Source organism: Ascaphus truei, chromosome 3 (assembly GCF_040206685.1).
Source record: "Ascaphus truei isolate aAscTru1 chromosome 3, aAscTru1.hap1, whole genome shotgun sequence".
NCBI classification, from domain to species: domain Eukaryota; kingdom Metazoa; phylum Chordata; class Amphibia; order Anura; family Ascaphidae; genus Ascaphus; species Ascaphus truei.
In genome coordinates this window covers 180,359,666-180,382,049 of record NC_134485.1, presented here as the reverse complement: position 1 = coordinate 180,382,049, position 22,384 = coordinate 180,359,666, and the positions used below count along the sequence as shown (strand labels likewise).

Here is a 22,384-nt window from a genome sequence, read left to right as displayed (position 1 = left end):
TACAGCACGATCGCCTGTAAGAGCCGTGCATTGAGACGCAGCGTCTCCATATAGTTCTTACAGGCTGCTTTGTTTATAATAGTTATCATGCTATCTAACTTTAAGCACGATATCGGGGGGAAGAAGGTGATCGCGTGATATGGCCCTTTTGGGCAAGGCAGGCCAAAAACGCGCCAAACAGCTTTAGTGAATAGCGCTTATGGCTTCACCCTTTTTCGCCCGAGTGATGTAACCCATTTCAGCGCTAATTAACGTAGCTTAGTGAATCGGCCCCACTGTCACCAACGCCTTTTACAGCAACACTTGAAAAATTATTCAAGACAGGAGATTGGATTTGGAAGAAAAAGTATTCACAATCAACGGTTAATTCTCATGCCACCTATGATTTGCAAATGAGATTTTTATTTTTGCCAAAAGCTCCGAAGACCTCAAGCAATAAATCAGAGAACTTACCGAAGCAAGTAAGAAAGTGGGACTCCACATGAATCTCAACAAGACCAAGGGATATGCAACAAATGTGTAAACTCTGAAAAAAGCAAAATAAATGGAATAGAAGTAGAAGACGTTGGAAGGTGTGATAAGCGCAGATAACGTGCTATCACATGAAAAGTCCCATTGACTTTAATGGGGCTTTTCATCAGCACTATCACATTTTACAGAATAAGGGCCTATGTCTACATGACTGGCAAGTAACAATGAATGGGAACCTTTTGAATGAACTCAACATGAGAATGAAGATGGGATTAAATGAATTTGGAACAAACTGGAAAGTTCCCTTGAAAGATTTTCCTATGTGCCTGCAGAGAAAAGTTGACCAATGTGTTCTGCATGTACTCACGTACATACGTGAAACTTGGACCCTAAATGCAAAGATCATTCAGAAGTTTCATACAACTCAAAGAAGTATGGAGTGATGTATTCTGGGTATTACCTGAAGAGACATGAGAATGATAGAATGGGTTCAAAACCAAACAAAAGTCTGTGACACTATTACAAGGGTAAACGTTTTGTAATGGCAGTGGCAGGACTTATTTCAAGAACAAATTACCATTGTTGGACAATAATATTACTCACCTGGATTCCAAGTTAAAGTAAAAGACTAAGACGATGACCAAAAGTGAGATGGGAAAATTAACAGTATATATTTGTTGGAGCAACTTGGAGAAGAGTGTCTTGCAACCACATTACCTGGAAGATCATTGGGGAGGCCTTCATCCAGCAGTGGATCGACTAGGGGTGAAGAGGATGATATGGTATACACTTCAACGTCTCTGTACATTCAGGGGATTAGATATTTATTATCCCATGAATATTACATATTTTAAAATGATGATGAGAATGTCTATGCACGTCTAAATTTCTGCAGCTTACAGTATTTTATATTAAGTCTTTTAGTCAATCTTGTGCTTCAGGGTTTAATGTAGTTACAGATGCAGCCACCAGTATTTGACTATTTGTCTGGGAAAATACTGTGGCAATCTCACAGTAAATGCTGCAACATTTCTGTGAGATTCTGCAGCCAGACTAATGGCCCATCGGATTAACACAGCGGGGGTCTCAGTTTGAATGGGACCTTCAGGGACCCCCACGATGTTAATTCAATGGGCCATTCATCTGGCTGCAGAAATCTCACCGAAATGTTGCAGTTTTCTGGGAGATTGCCCCAGATTTTCCAAGGCAAGTGGTCAGATACTGGTGACTGCATCTGTACAGTTTTAAAAATACAATATATTGGGGTCATGGCAGGTCAACAGGACTTAATTTGGGGGGGCCATCACTAAAAGTGACACGTGTCATTTAGAAGGCAATACATGATAGCCAGATACTATGCTCTCAGCATTAAAGAAAAATAAACGTTCTTGAATGATTACTGGTGAATCCCAGAGAGAGGTGACCCACAGGTCACGCCTTAGTTGGAGGACTTTATTGGAAATTAGGATATTCGGTGATAACCTCTACGCTACAGTGCAACGATTACAGATATCTGAATATTATAAAGAGACGCATGCAATGAGACCACATATGACATGAGAAAGAGGTGCCAAAGACAGACATCCATTTGTCATTCAAAATTAAGCTTATTACAGCCATCATAATCGCCTGAATCTATTGATATGGCTCACGTCTGTCTAAGTATTGGGGGAAATTAAGCTATGAGCATTTAAATCTTGAGGCAAGATTCTAAATGCCGCTTTAGAGCAGGTTTTTTTTCTCTATCGTAAAACCATCAATTTAGCAGCTGATTTATGACAGGGGTGGGTTTATGTGGTTTCAATGGGGAAAACATAGTACATAAGTCTTAGCAGGGTATTATGAAAATCAGAATTCAACAGAGGTATGATGGATGTTTTGGGATGAAACACTTGGATTTCCATTTTTCTACACCAGTGACCTCTCTGGAGAAAACCCTGACATATGGTAACGTAATGTATTGGGATTTCTGTTTTATGTTTTATCCTGTTATTTTAAGAAACTGTACTGCATTTACTGTAATTGTATGTTCTTGTAATGATCTTTTTCTGTAATCTAAAGCACTGTATTCTTTTATAATATATATATATATATATATATATATATATATATATAGGCAATACGATACCGTATGAGCGAATATCAGAGGCAGCACTCCACGAGGTAGTCAAAAAAGATTTGTATTTAGTGAGACATCATATCCAACATTTTGGTCCTACACACGGGACCTTTCTGAAGGTGATGTACATACAGAGTGCAATAGAACACATATAAATACCCTACCAAACCATGACAAACAGGTGCAACACATAATTTAATTCAAACAATAACTTACATGCTAAATGCAGGACCCTCCCATTGCAACCAAACCATCAGGCGTTAACTGAAACGCAATGATGCACCCGTCCCGTGAAACGCACTCACTGCGCATGCAGGGGTCAAGGGTTATAGGCTATAAGTCAAATCATCTCAGTCGCGTGTCTCAGAGCCAGAGGGGGCGCATGTAACCAATGAAACGCATGTCCGCACATGCTCGAGCCGCGAGCTGGTGAAGGGAGAGTGTAATGCGTGTGGAGCTGACAGGATAACCATTGCGCATGCGCGAACCGCGGGAATTAAATAAATAATAAGCGCAACTGCAGGCGAAGTGGTCCTTCGCGATCTGAGCGTCTCAGGGCATGAATGGTGATCATGTTGCTTGCTAACTAATGTGATAACTCATAAACAGTTGTTAAACTGTGTGTAGCAACTAGCTTTAATCAAGGAAGAGGGGGAATAAGCCTAAACAGGCTGAATAAAGGCATGTGTAAATGCCTAATGCTGTATAAGGGTAAAATACAGTGTCAATGCTAGCAACATTGGCCAATGGCATCATAGGCTGGTCATTACAATAAAACAAGCATGAAAAATGTGGCACAAACAACAACACCCATAATAAAATGCAGTACAGTGATACCCATAAATGTGAACATATATATACTGAGATGCTCTGGCTTAATTAAAAAATATTCATAAATAAATCATCATACAAACTAATGACCTGACTGGTGTGGCTTCATTAGGTAAGAGCCAGACCATGCATAACAGAAATGGCACACATAGTAGATTGGTCACTGTATAAGACTTAATTGGCAGATAATGTAGTTAATTGCACCTTGGCAATCAGGCGCACAATCAGATACTAAATATATCGGATAAAGCTAAAGAGTCAGTCCAAACTAGTTGCAATAGTTCCATGCATGCATGTCTGCAGTGTGACGAAACGCGTAGAGCTGTGACGTCATTGCGATTGTATTGGTGTATTTGGAGTCCCTGGCTTCCCTGCGCTCCGGCTGGCGGTAATTTCAAGTGTTAGCAATCATTGTATGAGGGAGCAAAGGACGTGCAGGCATTGGATGCCTTTATATCTTGCTGCCAATTCATGGTGAACCTGGGCTGTTTACATCCACTCTTTAAACCTGGGACTCACCATACCACCGCAGATGACCACAATAGAGATTTCTCTCCCACGAATGGTTCTGTTTGAAATCCTGTAAGTGCACATTCTTATGGGTTGCTGATTTTTTAAATAAATGTACCTTATTTTTTACTCAGTTACGTGCTATGGAGCTTGCGCTTTTGTTTGTTTTTTGTTCATATATATTTATATATATATATATATATATATATATATTGATATATGTGTGGCAACAGAGAAAGAGTCCCTAAAGAAGCACTCAGGTTTACCAAAGTAACCAAAATGTATTAAGTATCACATATGACATAAGAACACAATACGGAAAAATTGCTTCACGTGTCCGCAAGAGACTTCAAAGATGCACAAGCCAACAACAAAGGCATATAAATACTCAATATGTAAACGCATGTAATAGGTAGATAAGAGTAATGATACTCAATAGCAAGTTTACATATGAAAGAATGGCAAGGCTGATAGCCAACTATTTGCTGCAAATAGGTAGTAAATAAAGGAGCGATCCTAACCTGACACTATTGTGGTGTATAGTGACACGTAACAGAGACAAATGGATGTAAGAAAATGAACATTATGAAGTGTATTATGTCTTATCCACACTGTGGTGAAATACACTGCTCTTCATACTAAAGCTAGCATATATGTGCCATAATGAAATAATTAAGGTCACGCTGACAATGTAAGTAATGACTGGCCATAAATGGAAAAAGTCACAGTCAAAAGATGTCAAATAAACACAGTAAGAGTATTCAGGCAAAATAACAGTCTTGCAATTATAACCATCTCAATCTTGAGGGTGCATAGCATCAAAGTCACATGGGGTATAGCTACGTGCTCTCAAAGAAGAGAGAAGCAGGGGGTCCCACCAGGCGCTCCCACTCCTACATGTTTCGACCCTTGTCTTAAACTTGGAGTGGTAAGGCAGCTAGAGCGACATGCAATTTTTAAAAGAAAAGCTTCGCGCCAAAACGGGAACAATCAGCTAGTTTAATATGCATCAGATGTTGCTCCGATCTCCTTCACCTTCCATCTCAAATCGTGAGTGACGTCGTCCGCTAAAGGAGTTACCAACGTGGTGACGCATCCCATGACAACCAAAGAAGCCCGGGTTTCCCTCTGAGCTCGTTCACATCACCCACTCTGGCGCTTGCTCTTGCCATTCTTTCATGTGTAAACTTACTATTGAGTATTATTACTCTTATCTACCTATTACATGCATTTACATACTGAGTATTTATATGCCTTTGTTGTTGGCTTGTGCATCTTTGAAGTCTCTTGCGGACACGTGAAGGGAGTCTACGCTATGTTTTAAGCATTAGATTACCCTAGGTAGGGGAAACAACTGGGGCTCAAATATATGAGAATCACTATAGAGAAAGAAATCCACTGATATAAATCCGGAATACTTTCTTTAATCCAGTAAAGTAAAGTGAACAAGAAGCAGAAAGGAACCCTTATGCAAGCCTTGACCATGTGAGTTTAAAATTACTGTATGGAGGATTTAGCATTGAACTGCGGTCATCTGATCATATATGTATTCAAACGCATAGAGATTACCACTTGAGTACAACATATGAGTCCAGCATGTAAGTCCAGCAACAATTGGAATGGTACACACAGTTAAATGAACAATGATAGTCATTCCCTAGTCAGAGACACATTCACAGGAGTTTCTTCACTTGAAGGGTAAAGGGTCCTTAACATAACCATGCTGCAAGCTTAAGCCTATAGGGAACCATGTTAATGGTTTTGAAGCAAAAGGTGGCACTGTGTGCTCATTTGCGTGTCATTTCCCAGAATCTCTTGCTGCAGTGGAAGTGCTGTGTGCAGGGTGATAATGGTGATAATGGTGAAAGGCAGGGTTGCAGACCTGTCTAAGACATGCAAATGAGCATACAGTAATATTTCCATTTGCTATATATATATATATATATATATATATATATATGTAACGGTATTTCTGGCCCGGCCTGACCCACCCAATCTCACATTGGCCCCTGTGGTCTAACCAGTCCCCATTACAGTGTGGTAGTGTCGGGTGGTGCACCTGTTGGCAACAGGACTCCTGAGTCTCCCGCATGATGGTGTGTGGGGAGGACCCGTCCAGACAGGCAGCTGAGGTAGTGTGCTGAGTCTCACCTAGTTCCAGTGCAGCGCCTCCACCTCATCAGGGTCCCTGCGTCCGCAAGGGGATGATCCTGTTGAGGAACTCCTCCGTGGTGCAACCTCCTGTGTAATCATACTCTCACACACAGGGGTCTTTCTGATCAGCTCCATCTTTATTGTACAGGTGGGCATAGCTGCCCTCCACAATGGGGTGTACTTAGCCAATCATTTTCCAGCCGCTTCCCTTTGGTAGGTATGTCTCCTAGATTAGGGATTCACTGCTCTGTGCCAGGTCCCTGGACACAGACTCCTAAATCAGCTACTATAACATAATTGTCAACTAGTCTCTGAACTCTGCAAACACCTTGCACGAACTTGAACTCCTTCCTCAACTAACTGTTAGTCACCGTGCTGTGCCTTATGTAACTTCTGAGGCTGACACACCTCTGACATCACTAACCATGGAGTCAGAGCATGTGACCAGTCCCATCCATACACAGGGCACCCCACCAGGGTGTGAGGGAAAACCTCCATGATCACTGCTGGCATGCCCACACTTACCAGGCCTTGCTGCCAGCAGGAGAGATGACTGTAGGCATTTTACATGACCGCTACATTCTCCCCCTGGTGAATCCCATCGTCCTCGCTGGGACCTAAATTTGTATACCTCTTTCCAGGAAGCACTGTAACACAAAACATAATTAACATCACACAAATTTTCTCATAATGCAGTACAAATGAATACAGTACATTCCGCCAAGCCCGCCCCGACCAGCAGCCACGAACCCGCGTAATGCATAGTACCACCTAAAAGTAGTGATAGGGGTCCGGCTTCTTTACTTCCCTACCCCCCATATCTAGAACTGTAACTGAATAATGCCGTGGTAATCCCCTCTCGGGCCTATATGTTACCTTGTGTTTGTGGATATTTCTTCCAATGGCCCATATGCGGATCAAATGCTCTATCCGTTCCTCGGCCTTCTTCCCCACCACATCATTCCCCTTACTGACTAAGTGCATCTCAATATTTTCCCGGAGCCACCTATCCCTGTTCTCCTCTATTTCGTCCATTAGGGGCTCGGGGACATACGGGTACTCCAACCCGTGGGATGACTTGTAACGAGCCATTATGGCCCGTTCGGCCCTACTAATCCTAGTCAGGTCAGCCTTACCTGCCCTCCCTGGTAGCACCCATGATAGGGGTTCGTCAGGATCCACGGGGTCTGACAAGATGCTGGGACCCATAGGTTCTATCTCCCTACGCTCTATTTGAAGCCAGCGCTCCTGCAGTTCCCTGTCCCTCTGTTCTGGGGTAAACTCTCCCACCGCCCACCAGTAGTCCACTACATCCTCTCGCCGGATGAGGAACCGAGTGCGGTCCATCCAGGCCGAGTACCCTTCAAATAGTGGGGCCCACCAACGGTTCTCCCGGAATCTGTTTGACCTCCCTGACTCCCTATCATCGTCCATGGAAAATACCCCCGATGACCGCTCAGATCGCGGTACCGACCACCTAGAAGATCCCGGGGCCTTTTTGGCTCCGCTTTTAACACCGCCAGCTCACGGAGGTCCTCGTCCGAGTAATCCCCTTTCCCCGACTTAGGGGTCTCCGAGCGGAGTGAAAGTCTCTTTTCCCCGATTGCGGGGGGTGATTCAACCGCCTCGATCGCCACTGACCCAGCCGACTTGACCGGCTCCAGTCCCTTGTCTCCGGGACTCGCGCGGTTGATCCATAGTGCGCCCGGGGACTCGGCGGAGCGCCTTGCCATGTCCACCGGGGGGTCAGCAGGCTGGATTGGAATAAATGTGGGCATAGGCCACAGGTATAAAGTCCCGCAATGAGGGCAACGTGCCGCCGTGTTGACCGTGCCTCCGGGCAGCCCACATTGTAGGCAGAGCCCGACCACCGTCTCGGTGTTGGCCACCCTCACTACTAGCAACCCGCCGGGTACTGAGTAGGGCTGGGTGGAGACCATCGTGCCCACAGTGGAGGAGCAGGCCATTCTTTGTACAGGAGCCACTTCCTGTACAGGTCTCTTCTTCTCAGTGGTTCCTCGCAACTGACTGGTGGAAGTTGCTGGATCCGCCACTCCCTGCTTCGGCTCCTCCCTTCTCTGACAGAGCTGGAACCCGCCCCCAGGGGTTGCAATTATGGGCGGGTCCCACAGGGGAATATCATGCCCCTTAATTAAGGCCGCACCCTTCTCAATCCTGGTGGGCGCGGTTAGCGTTTTCGCGCCAAATTCCCCACAAGGGTGGGGGTCTTTTCCCGCGGCTAGTTCCCGCCTCTTCCTTGCAGCCGCCCTTTGTGCAATATAACCCTCCTTCTTGCACGGCTCTTCCACGGCCGGAACTACCTTTTGTAGTGGCGCCGTCTGGATATCAGTCCCTGGGCCCAGTGGGTGCATCCCCACAGGCCATAGTTGAAAGTCACTCCCCCTGGTAGAAATCAGGGGAGGGTCCCATAGACTAAGCGGTTGACTCAGCACAGGGGCTGAGTGAGTCACTGTCCATGCAGGCGCAGCCATAGCTTTCGCGCCATGCCCCCCATCAGGGCGGGGCTCTGCTGTTCGCGCCATTCCCGGCCAGCTTTTTGCAAGTCCTGCACCAGCCACATTTTCTGTGACTGTCCCATGCGGTGTCCCTAGCAAGCGGGAACCGCCATTTTGATTGGCTTTTAAGCCCAAAAAGTCAGTTTGTTTGCTCTCCTCGCGGGGTTCTCCCCCAATTATTACAATTTCCTCACACTCTTCAAGGGTGGCCCCTCGCTGTCCCAGGCAGGATAAAAACGGGGCAGCCACAGCCTTCGCTCCGCTCCAGAGCAGACTGGTTAACTATAACTCGGCGACTGTTTGCTCTTCAGTGGGGTGCACGCCACGGGTGGCCTCCCCATCAGCCTCTGGTCGCCATTTTGGGTTCTCCGCACCCCGCGGATCCTCCATTCTTTGGGTTGTCTCACTCTCGTACCAATTATCGTACATGGGGCTCCGCTCTGCGGGGCAGCCACCACACCGGTACAATAAAGATTAGCTTCAGATGCACCACCACATGTGTACCTTATCTAGGTGTGACCCAGTATTGCACTACCTCAGGCTAGGCTCACTCTCTCAGTGTCTGCTGTGACTCCTTCCTCCCAGTCTGTGCTCCCTACGGTGAGTGTCTGGAATGGGCTAGGTACTCTGGCTCTGCCATGCAGTACTTGGGGTGTCTACCTCTCTTGGTCAGCCTAGCGCAGACCCTCTCCAGGATTCCTGACCAAGTTAACAGGCTATCCCTTCTGGCATCCTACCAACTAGCACTGCCTCAAGGTGACTCGTCAGCTATAGCCCGGCTCCAAACCCCTCACTCCTTTCAGGCCCCTAGGTTGTCCCTGCGAACTGACAATATCCCGTCAGCCCCTGACCACCCCTAGGTCCGTCCCTACGCAGCACAGAGTGGCAGCAGACTCTATCCCTGTTTCCCAGTGTGCCCAGCTAGAGCCTGTCCTGATGACAGATCTGATCTCAGCAGCTAGCCTCCAAATGTAACGGTATTTCTGGCCCGGCCTGACCCACCCAATCTCACATTGGCCCCTGTGGTCTAACCGGTCCCCATTACAGTGTGGTAGTGTCGGGTGGTGCACCTGTTGGCAACAGGACTCCTGAGTCTCCCGCATGATGGTGTGTGGGGAGGACCCGTCCAGACAGGCAGCTGAGGTAGTGTGCTGAGTCTCACCTAGTTCCAGTGCAGCGCCTCCACCTCATCAGGGTCCCTGCGTCCGCAAGGGGATGATCCTGTTGAGGAACTCCTCCGTGGTGCAACCTCCTGTGTAATCATACTCTCACACACGGGTCTTTCTGATCAGCTCCATCTTTATTGTACAGGTGGGCATAGCTGCCCTCCACAATGGGGTGTACTTAGCCAATCATTTTCCAGCCGCTTCCCTTTGGTAGGTATGTCTCCTAGATTAGGGATTCACTGCTCTGTGCCAGGTCCCTGGACACAGACTCCTAAATCAGCTACTATAACATAATTGTCAACTAGTCTCTGAACTCTGCAAACACCTTGCACGAACTTGAACTCCTTCCTCAACTAACTGTTAGTCACCGTGCTGTGCCTTATGTAACTTCTGAGGCTGACACACCTCTGACATTACTAACCATGGAGTCAGAGCATGTGACCAGTCCCATCCATACACAGGGCACCCCACCAGGGTGTGAGGGAAAACCTCCATGATCACTGCTGGCATGCCCACACTTACCAGGCCTTGCTGCCAGCAGGAGAGATGACTGTAGGCATTTTACATGACCGCTACATTTATATAAAACATTTTTGTGTGTAATGCTTTTGCACGAGTTCCTGAATCCTAAGCAAATATGTTTTAAAGAGTTATAGGAGTTTATGATAAATAAAAGCAGCGAAGGTAGCCAGCTTATCTTTATAACATAAAATTACAGAAATTATAGGCAAATTGGCTTGAAAATAATAGTGATATTACTTTTTATTTAGTGCTTATAGTATACACCGTGCTATATATAGCCTGTTTCAGTATTAATACAGAGAACGTTTTTAGTTTCCAGTGTTAGAATATTTCTAGCTATTATTATAATCACAACATATGTATATTACAAAGGGAACGGTAGGGTTACGTAGAGTTGAATAATGTTAAACATAATAAATATATGCTTAATAAAGGGTTAAACATAACATAATCCTAGAAGCATTTTCCTCATTGGACAACAGAAAAAGTTGATTAGAATGAGTTACATTTGAAGAGTATACTTGGCAATCTAAGTACAATATGTTTCTTTGGTTAATGCAAAAGTGCTTTTAACAAATAACTTTCCACAATTGTGCTCACGTGGTTCTGGAAAATTACATTATGAAGATGATTTGACGTTATTTTAATAGACATCACAGAAAGATCTGTATTTTTCTGTGCTAGAGGAATTTAGCAAATTATCTCTAGCATGGAAAATGCCTCTTGAATAGGGATCTACTGTAGAAAAGTACCAGATACTTATGGAAACCAAAACGGTTTAAAATGCCTTAAAAAATCTATGTACACATACATTGCCTATTATAGGTTTTTTATTTAATAAATGTGCTTTTTTGTTATTCACTATTCAGATGGTTCCCTAATGGAATGATAGAAATTACTCATTAGATAAAATAGCAGCACTATATAAGTTTTAAATGGCGGTATTCAAAGACCCAATGTCAGTAACACACCTCGATTCCACATTAACTGCCATTGACTTCCATAGCAGTTAAGATCGGATCAGAATATGATACCAGACATTGGCACTTAGAATAAATACTCTAGGGAAGATTTTAGATTGATTTTGCTGCACCTCAAGTAGTAGTAATACACAGCAAGCTGAGCAAGGCACCATGGATTTCAATGCTGCCAATCCCCTCCTCCACACACACTGCTTCCTACAAGGATTGCATTATAAAAACAATAGCCACTTTTATTTCTAAACAGCTTGCAGAACTGCTTCACCAGCTTAACCCAATACCACAGGCAAATCACTTTATTCAGAACCCCAGTGCATCATGGAAACAGTATACTGGTAAAGTCCATTGCAAGGCTGGGAAATCCAATCTTGTCTTCCAACTTAGCACAATACTTAATTAGATCAGACACTGCTTGCATGCTGAACTTCTCTTCGTAAACTATTCCCTAAATTGATGACAGGACTCTATGAAGTGATGTACCCTCTGCAGCAACTGACTGACTCGTACCCTTCCCCCCACCCCCTTCCCTCCGATGCTTACAGTTTTTAGTACCGGTGCACCAATTCCTATTATTACAAAAAACATATATTTTAGCCATTACCTAAATGCATACCGTAATAGCCATTTTTGGAATTTCCCTCTTTTTTTAAGAGAGATTTTGCAACTTTGATTTAGTTATTCGTAGATTGATCACATAATTCTAGTATTACTGTAAGTAGAATTATTGAACTATGGGGCCGATTCTTCAAGCTCCAATGTTGGAAACTGCACACCACTCTGGCATTAACTGCCATTGACTTCAATGACCGTTAATGCTGGTGAATCCTGGCCTATATGTTTTTTCCTGCAACTGTATTGAAGTATACTTTTTAGTATTTGGCCATTTAGCATAATTTTTTTACATTTTCTAAACATCAATAAATCAATGAATATTACATTTACACAATGAACATGTATTGCTACACAATGTCACAGCTTTGGAATTTTTGCTATGACACATTGGAAAGGATAACCATAAAGGTGCTATCCCCTTTAAGAAACAACTGCATAATAATTATTGGTTTTTTTACCTTCAGGAAGAGGAAATAGGATAGTGGAACGTAGCAGAATAGAATGAAATAAACTGAAATTCTAGTCTGATGATGACACTGTCCTCACTTGGAAAGGAGAGGCAATAAACTTAGGAATTAGGATACTGGGAGAGAAATGGCTGTGGCAATTATTGATACTAATAATAATAATAATATGTTCTTGTATAGTGCTGCTAGTTTTACGTAGCACTTTACAGAGACATTTTACAGGCACAAGTCCCTGCCCCATGGAGCTTACAATCTATTTTTGGTGCCTGAGGCACAGGGTGATAAAGTGACTTGCCCAAGGTCACAAGAACCATGTTCCCCAGCTGCAAACTCAGTGTCTTTACTCACTGAACCACTCCTTATACTAAATATAAATCAACTATAAATGGTGACCTATCAGCTACGAGAATAGTATCTACATATCCTGGCTTGTCTAAATTGGAGTCAGCTTAAGTATTAATCAGGTACAGTAGAATGTACCAGAATATAGAAATTCATAAAGATCAACATAACAGTGAAAGCTGTCCAATACTATAGCCCACATAGATTTAGTTATAAAAACCCACCATTTCAACAAAATTGGAACAGGCATACTGTATTGTCACCCTATTGACAAATATGTTAAGGTATGTCAACAAATACAGCAACCAAGGGGTTAACTTTCATTTTAATAAAAATTATTCTCTGTCTCCTGGTCATGGTGTCTGAAGGAGCTGTTTAGCAAGTGAAGACACTGACTGTAAACAATAACACTGACTTTGAATCAGGGAAACCTAGTTCAATTCCGGGTGTCACCTCCTTGTGATGTTTATTTACCTGTTCCTCAGTAAACAAGCACTGTTCAGTTTTCGTATATTAACGCTAAAATTGGATAAGGACGTCTTTGTGCTCTAATAGAACCTAATAACTTTTTGAAGAGATTAACTGCATTTTTTAACACATTTAACTAAATTGGGTTTTTGTGTTAATTACATATTTTTCCAGTAAACGGGACCAAGAACTCCTGAGGACGGTAAATTATCCATGGTGGTAGCATATTGAGGTGTAGTGTGACGGATTTTGGGGAGATAACCCTCAGGAGGTGAGTGAGTCTGTTGGATTACTGGTTGTTTTAACCTCTTTGATATTGTGACAAACGCCCCTCTTTTGTAGTGCTGACGTCTGTCTGGGTTCTTCCCGACACAGTCTTCTAGGGTTAATTATACAACAAACAGGATCATGCAAAGTATTATGCTGCTTAACTCAGGCTTCTGCCTGCTTTATTTTCATCCAAGTAAGGTACTGCAGCTTTAACATGTGTAGGTTAGAGGTACTCAGATACTTTCATTCAGCAGTTCCCACATTTCAGTGTTACAATATTTCCCACACTGTTATTTCAAGAAATAAAACCAAAATCATATAAGCAAATCCTATCCCTTTCAGGGATCTAACTACACATCAGAATCAGTCTCTCTAACAGCTGCTGGCCAACTAAACTGGTTCCCCAGCTTAAAACAATGCTCTCTCATTTAGGGACACAAGATACAGAACAGTCTTTTAGCAACAGCAGTAATCATTTGTTTTGTCTTATCTGTTCGTGGTGTCCAGGCAAATCCTCTGGTACTGTCATACGTGGAGAGGCCGTCAACCTCTATACTGGATGCAGGAGAGTAGCGACACCCCCAGCCCCCAGGCTCCAAGGAGAGAGAGTGAAATGCAAAACCTCTCTGCTCTAAATACCTGTGCATGTGATTAGAAGAGCAGGTGAGGGAGAACTAGAGCCATTGTAATCTGTGGTCTGGATTTTCCATCCAGCTGCCTAAGGTAATGGGAAGCTGTGGAACGGATCATTTGTAACTATTCCTGCACTTTCTGCTCTAAAATGGGGCAGAAAGCTGCCTAACATCTTTGGACTATGTCACAATATACACAGACACGTGCACACAGGCATGGCGTTCCTGACACACATGCATTGGCATATTTCACTTGGTTCTAAGCTCTGTCACACACTGCTTGTTAAGCTCCTCAATCCTTAAGATTTGAAAACAATTAAGGGGAGAATTAAGAATTTTTATGAGATACACATACCAGATATTTTGTCTTCCATCTATGATGTGCTCTATGAATTCATTCATTTACTCCTACTTCCACAGTCACTTTAAGTCTATTTACATACCACTTCAAAAAAAATTGAAGTAGGGCTCCATTCTCCCAGTGTTTTATGTTTTTTTTCCACAAATACTTTTATTTGAGTCACATGCATCTTGTATACATTTGCCTTGGTGTTTAAAAAATAATAATACATATTTGGTTATACAAATTATATTTAAGTTTACAGTTTCCGTTCATCAACATACATGTGCGTGAAAGGGTAGGGGGAACGATCACAACTTTTTCTGTTATATTCTCTTGGTTTGGTGCTCGTTATTTAGTAATATATCATCGTCCCTCCCCCCCCCTTGCTTTTATTGTCCCACAGAAACGCTTGGTTTCTGTTTTTTATCTTTCTGTGTTGTTTTATTTTCATTAAAATTAGTTTTACCCTGAAGACCCTAGTGTCCTTTGTATGTTAATTCCATCTTCACTACTAGCTGTATCAGGAACAGAAGAAGAAAGATACCGCTAGGAGTGTGTACTCACACTGGCCCGTGTGAGTATTGAGTTATATTTTCACTATTTATACCCTTGTACCCCATCCTTTCATCACTTGCCTCTGATCGGGTAATACCCTTACATGAGCAAGATACCAAGATAAGAACAAACTCACATTAGCCCGTGTGAGTGCTAGATTATCACATTGTCCAGTGGTTTATAGCCACGTTACCCTCCCCCCCCCCATTGACGTATATATGCATATGTTTTAATCCTATCCCCCTTCTCTATTTACACGAGAGGAAATCCCCCTGGAGCGGCACCCTGAACTAATGAAGATAGCGACATAGACAACAAGAAGAAGTACCTACACCGCAAGGAGAAAAGCATCAACGGCAGAACACGGGATTCCCAAAGAAACCTTGATGTGACTGAGCTTACACAAGGCCGTGTAAGTTATATATACTTTTATCTCACCAACTCATTAATACATACAAACCTATGTGTGTTTTCCCTTCCAATTAGACATTAGCCACCTGAGCTACCTAATTTGCTCATGGTAACTACTGCTTCACCTTAAATAGCATTTATTAGATCCATACCGTTGCCTGTTTCCAACTATTGTGCTCCCCCATCCCCCCTTTTTATATTCATATCATCCCATAGGCCTGTCACTTGAATGTACGTCTTTGTCTCTTTTTTCTAGTTTTTATTTATTTATTATATATATTTTTCAACTTCTGATAAAGCCTGCTCTATCAGCTCTGCGTTCACCCCTTGCAGTATGTTTATTCGACTCCATTTTCTCTTCTTTTCCTCATCTCTGTTCCTTACATCGTTATTCATTATTTATTTTTTTAAATGCAGTTTCACTATTTGGGTTCTATATTCCTGAATTACGTCTGTAAAGTGAAGATGATCAGTGATATATACACATTCGGACATGCATACACAGATACATAATACGTAAAAAGGACCTCTGCCATTTGCCATTAAGATAAATTGTGATGACATCTGCTACAACTAAGGTGGAAAAGTTTCACATATACTTGAAAGGTTAATGAGTTAATAAAAAATAAAAATAAAATTTAAGTTGCAATCCTACCAAACATAATATTTTAAAAAAAATTGTTCATAGTGCTCTTTCAGTTAACTTCTTTTTTTTCTTCACCTTCAGCCTCCAATTGCAATTAAATTCCTTCTACCTATTGCCATCACTCTTCTTCCACTTGTAAGATACCACATATCCTTCTTTTATAAAGCAGTTACATAAACTAAAGCATTATCTTTGGGTGTACAGTACCAAATACTTAGAGTGCAAAGTTCTGTTAGCGATATTTGCACTGAAGAAGTGTAGATTTGTTTTAGGTTCTGGTAATTAGTAATACAGGCATACCGCGCATTAACGTATGCAATGGGACCGGAGCATGTATGTAAAGTGAAAATGTACTTAAAGTGAAGCACTACCTTTTCCCCACTTATCGATGCATGTACTGTACTGCAATCGTCATATACGTGCATAACTGATGTAAATAACACATGTGTAACAGGCTCTATAGTTTCCCCGCTTGCGCACAGCTTCGGTACAGGTAGGGAGCCGGTATTGCTGTTCAGGACGTGCTGACAGGCACATGCGTGAGCTGCTGTTTGCCTATTAAACGAGATGTACTTACTCGCGAGTGTACTTAAAGTGAGTGTCCTTAAACCGGGGTATGCCTGTACAAAATTAAGAACATTTATTGTAGAGATTTAATACATAAAGAAAATTTAGCGCAGACCTTTCAAAATCTCACTGGTCTATTTGACTATTGTGGTACACATTAAAAACCTCAAAGGTGTATTTTCAAAGTCCTGCACATCATAGAAATATTAACAACAGATACGGGTCATTTGGCTCACCAGATGTGGTATATAAAATAAAATGATAGATTGTACAAGATATACCCTTATAGGGTTCCCTTGTGTCTATCACAAACATGTTTGATACAGTTTGACTCTAGTATGTATATTGCAACATAAAATAAAAGCCCACTATGTGGATGTTGAGTGGCAGTAATTAAACTGATGAGATCTGTGCTGTCACTTAACAATTCAGGTACACAGTTATTAGTATTAGGATGGATGTAACTTAGAAAAGGGAGAGATTAATAAATTGGGCTTCAAAAGTAGAGATGTGAAAAAAATTTATTCCCACTACTACTATTATGACCACATAAAAGACACTTGATTCTTTACTGTAGCTGACAAAGGCATTGCTAATAAATTAGGTCTACAATTTTAAAGGGGAATTTCAGCAAATATACAAAGGTATTTTCGTTGGGTTATTCCGCAGATGCCAATTTCACATAATAGGCATCACCAATGGCTTTTTAACTCAATAGCTATTTTTACCACTTAATGCGCTTTCTTTTATCAGTGGGCAAGTTTCTTCAGGGCATGTTGAGAAGCACACAAGTAATCTTAGCACTCAACAGTTATTATTACATAATGAGGTATTTCAGTCGTAGGCCAAAGTTGAAATCATCCCACAAGTTAAATAGTCAATATCACTTTCCCTGTGTAAATCCAGTTGGTTTCAGAGTAAATCTATTTTTTAAATGTACATTCACTTCTATAATCATGTGCTTAAAGCAGAAAAACATGTGATATCTTATGGGTTTTTTTTTTTTTTTAAATAAATCAGTTACGTCATATTAGACAATAGTGACTGTTTTTTTTTTATTCGATTCTTAATGCCATTTTTCATTAGTTTTAATATATTGAGCATTCTTTGATTTCTATAGCAGGTTTTAGTCCACCTCCCCTTCAGTACAACATCTTCATAGAACTTTCCTATTTGTGATAATTTGTTGACAATGTTCCCAGCAGTTTGAACTGCAAACTGTAAATACTGTAGCTGCTGAGTTACACTGACTGAAGGATTAATTGAAACTGAAAGGTGGCCATTATGTTAGTCACACAATCAGGATTTTTAGAGATTTATATAACAGGAGCACCAAACGATTACCAGCTTAGGTAAGAATGTAGAATTGTACATTGTCGGATGCTTTACATATTCAAATAAGACACGGGGGGAAAAGGGAGAATGTAGTATTGCTGCTTTAATTAATATAAAATGTAACACAAATCTGCACAGTATCCTCTCTATCCTATGGTTCCGTATACCAACATGCAAACACGATGCATAATGTAATGTTCCTATTCAAAATATTTAAAAATAAATACATTATGTACAGTATGTAATACTATACATACAGGTAGAGTAGGTATCATTTCAATGGAAATGGTAGATATTTTCTGCATTGTTTTCAATGGAGCTGTGGTATGTATTGTGATAAATAATGTGGTAGCATTAAAGCCTCGCATTGCATTAACGAGTGCAATAACGGGTGCTGCAACTCTACTCTTATTCACAGACCCAATAAATCACTGCCCTTAATCAATTTGTTGATACCTGAAAGCAACAGAATACAACTTAAGAGGGTAGGTGCTATCACTCTTAAATATTCCAATTTATTTTTTCTTGAAAGGACTATAGATCATATTTGCAACCGGACTACGTTAGATAAATGATTGCAATATAATTAACCTTTCGTTCTACATTAGGAATGACACAGAGATAAGTTTCAACCTGTCTATGTCTGCCTTTGATCCTTCGATAAACTACAGTAAGTGCATGCCTGGAAACAATCTACTAAAAGCTTAATGCATATTCAACTTTGTTATGAATATACCCAGAAAGCTTTCAGAATGTAGTTCATTTGTCAGAATTTTACCAGAAATGTAATGATCTATGCCTGATGAGTATCAGAGCTAATATTTAGTAGCTTTCAGACACCCTGTATTAAAAAAATGCATAAAAGCTTTGAAATCAATTCTGGATGAGTGATAAGGTGCCACTTAACATTTTTATCTTGTGGGGATGAGTGACATTAGAAAAACAACGAGCAAGGTTTTTACTTGTATTGGAATACAAAGACCATCAGATATTTTAAATAACTATCCGTGAAATGTCCAAAACATCAGAGCAAAACTGGAACCATTTTTATACTGTATTAAAACGTCCATAAACATTTTTCAGTATTTCAAACCCAGTCTGACTTGGCATTACATGAGTGATTGTTATTAGGCAGAGTAAGTACTGTATGTATTCAGAAATCTGATATTTGAATTCAGGGTCTGCAATGGATTACAATTCATTTTACCATTATTCCTATGGGGACAATTCTCCAGGTAAAAGATGACTGTGATTTATTGTTTGTTTGGAAGGGTTGATGAAATGTTATGCTGCCTTGCCTTTTACTGTACCTTTTGCATTTTGTATATGTATGTACACTGTGTTCAGGAAATAAGGGAACTTTTTCATTTTTCATCATAGCCTATATATTTCTCGCTCAATCCCCATGAAAATGTGCACAATTGTGGGTCTGTTATATAGATTAACACTATAAAAGAAGTACAAAGTAGACAATACAGTGACATCAATTTAGTTAACAAGTACCAGATGCACTGCGGTGGGTTCATGTTCATTGACCGAGAAATAGGAGTTTTTCCTTCGTAGCTTGTAAATGTGTTCAACTGTTGTAATTTAATCTGAAAAACTAAGATTACTATAACGTTTGAGTTCAAAGTATGTGTTCAAAATGTCCTCCTCCTGCTGAAATGCACACCCAAAAGCGGAAACGCCACTGTCTGATTGCATAATCGACAACCCGTTGATCCAGTTCCCCTTTCTGAATGATACAAATTGTTTTTTTCAGTCCTTCTAGTGACCATCCTTTATCAGGAAACATTTAATGTAAGCGTTTTGGGACGTAATTCTTGATTTGTCTTAAGCACTTTATAACGTGCTTATCTTCTTCACTAAACACCATTTTGTAACTATGCACTTGATGAGGTCATCATTAGAGAATTGGGAGATTTTTTTGGTGAGAATTTGGATCCACCTCCATTGGCTATTTCCTTTGGTTGGTGGATTTCCACGAATCAGTCTCAAAAAGGGTAATTAGTCTTTTCTTTCCAGACTTTTTTTCATCACTGTAAATCCAATCTGTGGATCCCGCAATAAATTGGAGGATTTTAAGAATCCAATCGGCGGATTTGCGCAATCCACGGATTGGATTCTTAAACTCCTCCAACTCATTGCGGGATCTACAGATTGGATTGAGAGTGATAAAAAAAACATTGCACGGATTCAAACTGGAACAATCCATCGATGGATTTTACACCACAGAACGGATTTTGAATGGAAAGCTTGGGAAACATATTTTTACAGTTTTGCCCATCTCTTGCCATCACCAGTTTCAACCATCACCAGTGCCAACAATGTACGCAGCACTTTATAAAATAAACAAAAGGAGACTGTAATTGTAATAAAATAACTACAACAAAAATGAAAATAACGAATAGTTAAGGGAATACCTGTCTCGAGAGCTGACAATCTATATGGTACTTTGGAAGCTTACAGAGGCAGCAGGGTAAGGTGAAAGCACAACTGATTTGAGTGCTTGAACCCAATGGTTGGTTAGTAGTGCCCCTGCGGGTGTACAGAGAAGTGGTCATGGATAGAGGCTATTAAATGCTTAGAACAAAAGCTGTGTTTTCAGATTTGATTTGAAGGTGGAGAATGAAGTTGCCTAGCATATACTGAGTGACTGTTCTTGGCCAACATTGTACAGTTAGTGTCCAATTATTTCCGAATCTGACACAATTTTCATCATTTTGGCTCTGTACGCCACCACAATGGATTTGAAATGAAACAACTGAGATGCAATAGAAGTGCAGACTTTCAGCTTTAATTTAAGGGGTTGAACAAAAATATCGTATGAAACGTTTAGGAATTGCAACCATTTTCATACACAGTCCCCTTATTTCAGGGGCTCAAGTGTAATTGGACAAATTAACACAATCATAAATAAAATGTTCATTTTTAATACTTTGTCGAGAATCCTTTGCAGGCAATGACTGCTTGAAGTCTGGAATGCATGGACATCAGCAAACGCTGGGTTTCCTCCTTTCTGATGCTTTGCCAGGCCTTAACTGCAGGTGTCTTCAATTGTTGTTTGTTCATGGGTCTTTCTGCCTTAAGTTTTGTCTTCAGCAAGTGAAATGCATGCTCGATCGGGTTGAGATCAGGTGATTGACTCGGCCATTGCAGAATATTCCACTTCTTTGCCTTAAAAAACTCCTGGGTTGCTTTCACAGTATGTTTTGGGTCATTGTCCATCTGTAAAGTGAAACGCCGTCCAATCAACTTCGCTGAATTTGGCTGAATTAGAGCAAACAATATATCCTTATACACTTCAGAATTCATCCGGCTGCTTCTGTCTTCTGTCACATCATCAATAAACACTAGTGACCCAGTGCCATTGGAAGCCATGCATGCCCATGCCATCACACTGCCTCCACCATGTTTTACAGATGATGTGGTATGCTTCCGATCATGAGCCGTTCCAAGCCTTCTCCATACTTTTTTCTTCCCATCATTCTGGTACAGGTTGATCTTAGTTTCATCTGTCCAAAGAATGCTGTTCCACAACTGGGCTGGCTTTTTTAGACATTGTGTGGCAAAGTCTAATCTGGCCTTTCTATTCTTGAGGCTTATGAATGGTTTGCATCTTGTGGTGAACCCTCTGTATTTGCTCTCGTGAAGTCTCCTCTTTATGGTAGACTTGGATAATGATAGGCTTACCTCCTGGAGAGTGTTCTTCACTTGGCTGGATGTTGTGAAGGGGTTTTTCTTTACCATGGAAAGGATCCTATGATCATCCACCACTGTTGTCTTCCGTGGACGTACAGGCCTTTTTGTGTTGCAGAGCTCACCAGTGCGTTCTTTTTATCTCAGAATGTACCAAACTGTTGATTTGGACACTCCTAATGTTCCTGCTATCTCTCTGATGGATTTTCTTTTTTTTTGCAGCCTAAGGGTGCCCTGTTTCACTTGCATAGAGAGCTCCTTTGACCGCATGTTGTGGGTTCACAACAACAGCTTCCAAATGTGAATTCCACACCTGGAATCAACTCCAGACCTTTTACCTGCTTAATTGATGATGAAATAACGAAGGAATAGCCCACACCTGTCCATGAAACAGCTTTTGAGTCAATTGTCCAATTACATTTGGTCCCTTGAAAAAGAGGGTGCTACATATTAAAGAGATGTAATTCCTAAACTCATCCTCCAATTTGGATGTGAATGCCCTCAAATTAAAGCTGATAGACTGCACTTTAAGCCCATATTCACTATTTAACTGTAACTTGAATTTATTTTGGTACACAGCCGAAATAACAAAACTTGTATCAGTGTCCAATTATTTCCGGACCTAACTGTATGTAATCAACTTATCCCTTATTATTTTTTAATTGGTTTAAGTTATGTTGGCAGAATGAAGACATAGTTAAACTGCCCGGAAATGACACATTATTTGACTCAATGCGAAACTACTTTTTCATTAAGAATTATCTACAG

At 41.3% G+C, this 22,384-nt stretch overlaps 1 protein-coding gene and 1 pseudogene across 7 annotated transcripts in view; one reads left to right on the top strand and one right to left on the bottom strand.

Moving 5' to 3' along the window:
- The window catches only part of LOC142489277 (HEAT repeat-containing protein 5B-like), a 69,248-nt gene extending 55,148 nt beyond the window's left edge, over window positions 1-14,100 (top strand). For 3 of the 7 annotated variants that reach the window (XM_075589758.1, XM_075589759.1, XM_075589757.1), the window contains exons 19-20: window positions 13,333-13,429; window positions 13,936-14,091. The gene's annotated coding sequence lies outside the window, so the exon portion shown is untranslated. Of the gene's footprint in view, window positions 1-13,332; window positions 13,430-13,935 lie in introns of all 7 variants that reach the window. The other 4 variants (XM_075589760.1, XM_075589761.1, XM_075589756.1 and 1 more) reach the window with 4 other exon arrangements.
- Window positions 1-22,384, bottom strand: part of LOC142489279 (sterile alpha motif domain-containing protein 5-like) — a 67,842-nt pseudogene that overhangs the window by 32,442 nt on the left and 13,016 nt on the right.